The sequence below is a fragment of the Oryx dammah genome, unplaced genomic scaffold (genome assembly GCF_014754425.2).
Source record: "Oryx dammah isolate SB20612 unplaced genomic scaffold, SCBI_Odam_1.1 HiC_scaffold_5, whole genome shotgun sequence".
NCBI classification, from domain to species: domain Eukaryota; kingdom Metazoa; phylum Chordata; class Mammalia; order Artiodactyla; family Bovidae; genus Oryx; species Oryx dammah.
Genome location: NW_024070189.1, coordinates 91,430,079 through 91,439,260, shown reverse-complemented (window position 1 = coordinate 91,439,260; position 9,182 = coordinate 91,430,079).

Here is a 9,182-nt window from a genome sequence, read left to right as displayed (position 1 = left end):
CACTGACTCAATGGACATGAGTTTGAGCAAATGCCAGGAGACGATGAATGACAGGGAAGCCTGGCCGGCTACAGTCCATGGGGTTGCAAAGATTAGGACATGACAGAGTGAGCAACAATTTTAAAGTTCACCAGTTGCCCAATCATGTCTTTCAGAGCCTTGGATATTTTCAGATTTAAAATTTTTGCCCTTCTGGGCCTGTAACCATGATTTACTTAAGCATCATCTTTAAATTAAACTCACTTTTCAAAAACATGATCCCATACATTTATTTCAGGAGGCAATTGTACACTGCACCTCTAAATAGAAAGCCAGAAAAGTAAGCAAGTAGAAAGCAACTCTAGGACTTCCCTGGTGGTCCTGTAGTTAAGAATCTACCTGCCGTTACTATATCCTTCTACTTCTCTGTATATTCATTCTATTCATTTTTGAGGGTGTGATATTGGAACTCCAACCAGAAGTCTTAATTTATCTACTTTTAAAAAAATGGTAAGATATAGTGGAACTATATGTAATCTTGTTCTGTATTTTCCAAGTCTCCTGTAAATGTGTTACTGTACTTTCATAATTAAAAAAAAAAAAAAAAGAAGAATCCACCTGCCACTGCAGGGGTTCCATCCCTGGTCTGGGAAGATTCCATAAGCCATGGGACAGCTAAGTCCGTGTGCCACAAGTACTGAGCCCAGCAAGAGAAACCACCACAATGAGAAGCCTGGGCACCACAACTACAGTGTAGCCCCCACTTGCCACAGCTAGAGAAAGCCCATGTGGCGGTGAAGACCCAGCACAGCTGAAAATAGAGAAAGCAAGAAAAGAAAAGAAAGCAGCTCTAAAAGCTTCTACTGGTGTATAGGCACATATACACAGACATATACACACACACACACACACAAATACCTCAAGAAAGGGAAGTTAAAGGTCAAAATGCTAATAATGCTGAGAGTATATCTGGGTGGAATATTACCCATATTTTCTTCTATTTTTAAATTTTTAATAGGAACTGGCTTTTCTTTTAAAAATCTGTACTGTTGAACTCTGTCTTAGCAATTTAAAATGCACTGATTTCCATTAGTTATTAGAGAAACTCAAGTCAAAACTACAGTATCACCTCACACCAAGCAGAATGGCTATCATCATAAAGTTCACAAACAGTAAATGCCAGAGAGGGTATAGAGAAAAGGGCAACTTCCTACACTGTTGGTGGGAATGTAAATAGGTGCAGCCACTATGGAGAACAGTATGACGCTCTTCCAAAGACAGAGCTGCCACATTCCCACTCCTGGTCATATATCTGGAGAAAACCATAATTTGAAAGATACATGCACTGCAATATTCATCGCAGCACTGTTGACAATAGCTAGGACACGGAAGCAACCTAGATGTCCATTTATAGATGAATACATAAAGAAGATGTGGTACACACAGTGGAATATTACTCAGCCATCAGTTCAGTTCAGGTCAATCGCTCAGTCGTGTCCGACTCTTTGCCACCCCATGAATCGCAGCACACCAGGCCTCCCTGTCCATCACCAACTCCCGGAGTTCACTCAGACTCACGTCCATCGAGTCAGTAATGCCATCCAGCCATCTCACTCTCTGTCGTCCCCTTCTCCTCCTGCCCCCAATCCCTCCCAGCATCAGGGTCTTTTCCAATGAGTCAACTCTTCGCATGAGGTGGCCAAAATACTGGAGCTTCAGCTTTAGCATCAGTCTTTCCAAAGAACACCCAGGGCTAATCTCCTTCAGAATGGACTGGTTGGATCTCCTTGCAGTCCAAGGGACTCTCAAGAGTCTTCTCTAACACCACAGTTCAAAAGCATCAATTCTTCAGCGCTCAGCCTTCTTCACAGTCCAACTCTCACATCCATACATGACTACTGGAAAAACCATAGCCTTGACTAGATGGACCTTTGTTGGCAAAGTAATGTCTCTGCTTTTGAATATGCTATCTAGGTTGGTCATAACTTTCCTTCCAAGGAGTAAGTGTGTTTTAATTTTTTGGCTGCAGTCACCATCTGCAGTGATTTTGGAGCCCCCCAAAATAAAGTCTGACACTGTTTCTACTGTTTCCCCATCTATTTCCCATGAAGTGATGGGACCAGATGCTATGATCTTAGTTTTCTGAATGTTGAGCTTTAAGCCAGCTTTTTCAATCTCCTCTTTCACTTTCATCAAGAGGCTTTTTAGCTCCTCTTCACTTTCTGCCATAAGGGTGGTGTCATCTGCATATCTGAGGTTATTGACATTTCTCCCAGCAATCTTGATTAAAAAGAATGAAATAATGCCATTTGTAGCAACATGGATGGACCTAGAGATTGTCATATTGAGTGAAGTAAGTCAGACAGAAAAGGAGAAATATCACATGACATCCCTTATATGTGGAATCTAAAAAGAAATGATACAAATGAACTTACTTACAAAACATAAACAGACTCATAGACTTGGGGAAAGAACTTATGGTTGCAGGGGTGGTGGGGGAAAGATGGTGGGAAGGGATAGTTAGGGAGTTTGGGATAGACATGTACACACTGCTAATATTTAAAATGAGTAACCAACAAGGACTTGCTGTATAGCACAGGGAACTCTGCTCAGTGTTATATGGCAGCCTGGATGGGAGAGGAGTCTGGGGGTAGAATGCATACATGTATACATATGGCTGAGTCCCTTTGCTGTTTACCTGAAACTGTCACAACATTGTTGATGAGCTATACCACAATACAAAATAAAAAGTTTTTTTAAAAACACACAATAAAAATTCATGGGCACAGCTATTGTTTAAAATATGAAACAAAGTAACTTCCTTGTTCAGAAAATGGACACCTGAAACTTAGTTTTAATTAAATAAAGTCATTGGTGGAAATCAGAAAAATAAACTGCACTGATTTCAGTTTTCTTCATTGTGAGCTCTTGGTCAAGCCTTATATGTGCCATATTTTTAAAAAGAAACATTATTAAATGAAGGACCTGAAAACAACACCAAAAAGCTTATTATCTAAGATAATAAGATAGGCATGCTAATTATCTAAGTGACGGTGTTGGTTTCACAAACGTGTACATATGTCAAGACAATACCCAGTTATGTATTTTAAATGCATGCAGTTTATCATATTCAATTATACTTCAATCAATCTGTTTTTCAAAAATGGAAGTATAGTTGATTTAAAATGTTGTGTTAATTTTAGATGTATGGCACAACGACTCAGATATATATGCATATAAAGAATCTGAAAAAATTCAAAATACTACAAAATATTGAGTAGATTTCCTTGTGCTATAGAGTAGGACCTTGTTGTTTATTCATTTTCTATGTAGTAATGTGTATCTGTTAATCCCAGCCTCCTAGTTTATCCTTCCTCCCGCCTTCCCCTGGAGATGGATGGTGGGGATGGTTGTCCAACAGTGTGAATGTACTTAATGCCACTGAACTCTGCACCTGAAAATGATTAAGTTGGCAAGTTTTGTGTTCTGTGTATTTTCCCATGGTTAAAAGTAAAACGACGGACTTCCCTGGTGGTCCAGTGGCTGAGACTCCGAGCTCCCAATGCAGGGGGCCTGGGTTCGATCCCTGATCAAGGAGCTGGATCCCACACGCCACCCAGCACAGCCAAATAAATAAATAATTTTTAAAAAGTAAGAATAAAACTTAAAATAATTATAGTGAAGAAGGCTTCAAAATATCGCAGGTTGTTAATGGCATTTTAAGTGAAGAAATTAGGAACAAACATACAATAGCACCAACATCTTTGTAAAAAATAAATAATATGAATGATTGTTTCAGGTAAAAATGGCCTAACAGTTAACTCTGGACTGTAAGCTTATCAGCCAGTTTCATTTTCTCTTGGCCACTTTTTCTGTAACATACGTCAGACCTTTGCCTGGGTGAGCAGAGGTGGGGAAGGGTCATGGCTCATGGTCAGCCTTCTTGATGGACACCCCACTGGCGTCTACCTCCCACCCTTACAAGCCCCACCAGAGCTGACCTGAGGTGGGATGCCAATGTCTGTCATGGACAGAGTCCCATCCACAGCTTCATGAGGTCCCTATGATGGTGAATGAGGGATGAATGAGGTCCCCATTCCGACCCCCCACCATGATCTCAAGTCCACCCTCATCCCCAAACCTATTCCAACATTGTCCTCACACTCACCCCCAACACTGTTCCTGTCCTCCCCTGTATGTCCATTCCCAGTGCCTTCCATCTCCAGCACTGCATTTAGCCTCGTCTCCAATCCCAACTCAGCCTTCAGCCTCACTCCATAGTTATCCCCAGGCCAGTTCCCCACCCTATACCCATTCTCACCCCCAATTCCATCCTCACACCCATCTCAACCCCAGTTTAGTTCAACCCCAGGCCCCCAGTCCTGAGATGCCTCTATGGTGAGCAGGTGGCTTGCTGTCATTTAGTTGCTCAGCCCTGTCTGACTCTTTTGTGACCCCATGGCCTGTCACCCACCTGTAGGACTGCAGGGTCCTCTATCTGTGGGATTTCCCAGGTAAGAGTACTGGAGTGGGTTGTCATTTCTTTCTCCGGGGCTGCTTCTCAGCCCAGAGAAGGAGCCTGAGTCTCCTGCAGGGCAGGTGGATTCTTTACCCCTGAGCTACCTGGGAAGTCCAAGTAGATGATTAGCTCCCTCCAAATGTCCACATCCTTGTTATTGAAACTTGGCAATATGTTACCTTCCATGGCAAAGTGTTAGTCACTCAGTCCTGTCTGACTCTTTCGCAACCCCATGGATTGTAGCCCGCCAGCCTCCTCTGTCCATGGGATTATCCAGGCAAGAGTACTGGAGTGTGTTGCCCTGCCCTTCTCCAAGGAATCTTCCCATCCCTGGGATTGGACCTGGGTCTCCTGCATTGCAGGCAGATTCTTTACCTTCTAGCCACCAGGGAAGCCCTTCCATGGCAAAGGTGTCATTGAATGAAAGATCCTTAATTCAAGGATTGAATTAAGATTGAGAGAAGATTGTGTTACATAGTGGATCCAGTCTTCACAAGAGTCTTTATAAGAAATTCCAAATCAGAGAAAAGGGGGTAAGATGGAGGGGGTAAGATGACATCCAAAGAGGGGATGATGTGCTTTGAAGATGGAAGAAGGGGCCATGAGCCAGGGATGCAGGTGACCCCTAGAAACTAGGACAATCTAGAGTTTGGACTCCCGTGGAGCCTCCAGAAGGAGCCAGCTCTGCCAACAGTTGGATTTTCGCCCCATAAGACTCCTTTTGAGTTCCTCCTCTCTAGCACTGTAGGATAGTAAAGGTGTATTGTCTCAAGCTGCCGGTTGTGCTACTTTATTGCATGCCCACGGAGACCTGTCACCTCTCCACCCAGGCTCTGGCACTTCACACAGCTGCCATCTGGCAGAAGGCGAGCACCACTCCTTCAGCACCCACACAGCTGTTTCACCATCCTGTTGCCCCAGTCCACGTGTGCAAGCAATTTCCCAAATCCTGTGCTGGGCTGGGTGTAGGCACCTCTCATCACCTTGCTTCTGGCTGTTAAACCTTGAGCGAGATCCAGGAGAACCAGACCCTGACAACTATTCCTGGCCCAGATTTGACTAGGGAGGGACACGGGAGGCTGTCTGCTTCCAGCTGGGCTGGGGGAGGTTGGGGTGATGGCGACGGTGGTGGGCTGTGGCTACAGGTGAGGTTGTTTCTGATCTAGTAGAGAGCCAAGCCGAGCTTTGAATCCAGGCTCTGCAAACTTGTCACCTCTGAATGTGACATCTTTTCCATCCTTTCAGAGGATCTTGAAGGTGGCGGTGTTCCTGGCAGAGTGTGACCATGGAAGTCTTTGACATCTTGTCGATGATGGTGATGATGGAGATGGTGATGGTGCTAATGGTGACGTGTGGAAAATTCTTAAAGAGATGGGACTGTCAGACCACGTTATCTATCTCCTGAGAAACCTGTATGCAGGATAAGAAGCAACAGTTAGAACCTTGCATGAAACAACTGACTGGTTCAAAATTGGGAAAGGAGTACGGCAAGGCTGCATATTGTCACCCTGTTTAACTTATATGCAGAGTACGTCGTGTGGAATGCTGGGCTAGATCACTCACAGGCTGGAAGAAATATCAACAACCTCCGATATGTAGATGATGCCACTCTAATGACAGAAATTGAAGAGGAACTAAAGAGCCTCTTATTTTTTTTTTCCCCTTTTAAAATTTATTTGGCCATGCTGGGTCTTTGCTTATGTGAAGTGTGAGTGTGAAAGTCGTTCAGTTGTGTCTGACTCTTTGCAACCCCATAGACTATAGCCTGCCAGGCTTCTCTGTCCCTGGAATTGTCCAGACAAGAATACTGGAGTGGGTAGCCGGTCCTTTCTCCCAACCCAGGATCTTCCCAACCCAGGGATCGAATCCAGGTCTCCCACATTGCAGTGGGATTCTTTACCATCTGAGCTACCAGGGAAGCCTTTAGTTGCAGCACTTGGGATATAGTTCCCTGACCAGAGATTGAACCTGGGCCCCCTACGTTAAGAGAATGGAGTCTTAACCACTGACCACCAGGGAAGTCCCTAAAGAGCCTCTTGATGAGGGTGAAAGAGGGGAGTGAAAAAGCTGGCTTAAAACTCAGCATTCAAAACTAAGATTATGGTATCCAGTCTCATTACTTCATGGCAAATAGATAGGGAAAAAGTGGAAACAGTGACAGATTTTATTTTCTTGGGCTCCAAAATCACTGTGGATGGTGACTGCAGCCATGAAATTAAAAGATGCTTGCTCCTTGGATGAAAAACTATGACAAATCTAAACAGCATATTAAAAAGCAGAGATGTCACTTTGCTGACAAAGGTCCATATGGTCAAAACTGTGTTTTTTCCAGTAGTCATGTATGGATGTGAGAGTTGGACCATAAAGAAGGCTGAGTGCCAAAGAATTGATGCTTTTGAACTGTGGTGCTGGAGAGGCCTCTTGAAAGTCCTTTGGAAAGCAAGGAGATCAAACCAGGCAATCCTAAAGGAAATCAACCCTGAATATTCACTGGAAGGACTGATTTTGAAGCTGAAGCTCTAATCCTTTGGCCACCTGGTGCAAAGAGCTGACTCATTGGAAAAGACCCTGATGCTGGGAAAGATTGAAGGCAAGAGAAGGGGACAACAGAGGATGAGATGGTTGGATGGCGTCACTGACTCAATGGACATGAATTTGAACAAACTCTGGGAGATAGTGAAGGACAGGGAAGCCTGGCGTGCTTCAGTCCATGGGGTCGCAGGGAGTCAGACACGACTGAGTGATTGAACAGCAAAAACAGGTGATGATGGTGATGTGATGGTGATTGCGGTGATGGTGGTATAACAGCCTCTTTTAGTTCAGTGCCAGCTCTGGGCTGAACCATAAGCATACATACACGACTCAATAGTTCCCAAGTTTCTGCTTTTACAGATGACCCTCAAGATTTTCCTATATCCACCCCCTCCCTAAACTCTTATTTACTTAAGGTATTTTGTCAAATAACACCCCTTTAAAAACCTAGATCAATTACTTTAAAATTGGGATTAAAAGATGCTTACTCCTTGGAAGAAAAGTTATGACCAACCTAGATAGCATATTCAAAAGCAGAGACATTGCTTTGCCAACAAAGGTCCGTCTAGTCAAGGCTATGGTTTTTCCAGTAGTCATGTATGGATGTGAGAGTTGGACTGTGAAGAAGGCGGAGCACCGAAGAATTGATGCTTTTGAACTGTGGTGTTAGAGAAGACTCTTGAGAGTCCCTTGGACTGCAAGGAGATCCAACCAGTCCATTCTAAAGGAGATCAGTTCTGGGTGTTCTTTGGAAGGACTGATGCTAAAGCTGAAACTCCAGTACTTTGGCCACCTCATGTGAAGAGTTGACTTATTGGGAAAGACTCTGATGCTGGGAGGAATTGGGGGCAGGAGGAAAAGGGGACGACAGAGAATGAGATGGCTGGATGGCATTACTGACTCGATGGACGTGAGTTTGAGTGAACTCCGGAAGTTGGTGATGGACAGGGAGGCCTGTCCATTCATGGGGTCTCAAAGAGTCAGATATAGCTGAGTGACTGAACTGAACTGAACTAAATACATAACATGGAATGTACCATCTTAATTTTTTTTAGCCACACCTTGCAGCATGCAGGATCTTAGTTCCCCAACCAGGGATGGAAACTGTGCTCTCTGTATTGGGAGTGCAGACTCTTAACTGCTGGACCACGAGGAAAGTCCCTGTCTTAACCGTTTTTGAGCCTAGGCTCAGTGGCATTAGGTAGCTTCACATGTTGTGCAACCATCCCCACCATTCATCTCCAGAACTTTATCTTCCCAAACTGAAACTCCGTGCTCATTAAATACCCACTCCCCACCCCACCCCTCAGCCCCTGGCCCCCACTTCCTGTCTCTATGGTTTAAGGTCCTCTAGGGACCTCCTGTGACTAGGATCAGGTAGTATTTGTCCTTTTGAGACAGGCTTCTCTCACTGAGCATCATATCCTCAGAGTTCATCCATATTGTAGCAGGTGTCAGAATCTTCTTCCTTTTTAATATTGAATAATATCCCTTTGCTTGGATAGACCACATTTTGTTGAGCCATTCATCCACCAATGAAAACCCCAAACCAGTTACTTAAAAAACTCTTTATATTGGAATAATTGTACACTCACAAGAAGTTGCAAAAAGTGTACAGACAGATCTGTATCTTTCTATCGTATTTCTCCGATTTCTCTTGCCTGGGTTACATATTATATAACGATACAATTTCAAAACCAAGTAACTTATGTCAGTGTGATTTATAGACCTTATTCAGATTTCAACAGTTTGTCATTATTCACATCTGTGTGTCTATCATATCTGTCTATGCAGTCTTTTTCACCTGTATAGATTTTTGTAACCACCACAAGAATTAGAAGGCTTCAGTCAGTTTATTTTTAAAAAGAAACTTTGTAAGAACTCTGCCGTGAATGGAAAGTGGCTATGAGCAGCTAGAAGACAAACTTACTTTAAAATAAATACAGTGTAAATAATGTCTAGATGGTCTAGCTGGATACTGTTGCCTGCTGAAGGCAGGCAAACAGTACTTTGTTTGTGTTTACCAAACAAAGGGATTAAATGTTGAGGCATAAACATATATTAGCACCAACTGAGCCCCTCTTCTATAACTATTGAGAATTGAAAAGAGTAAATAGATTTCTCGCTACACAGCTAAGTGAATGCAGGTCCA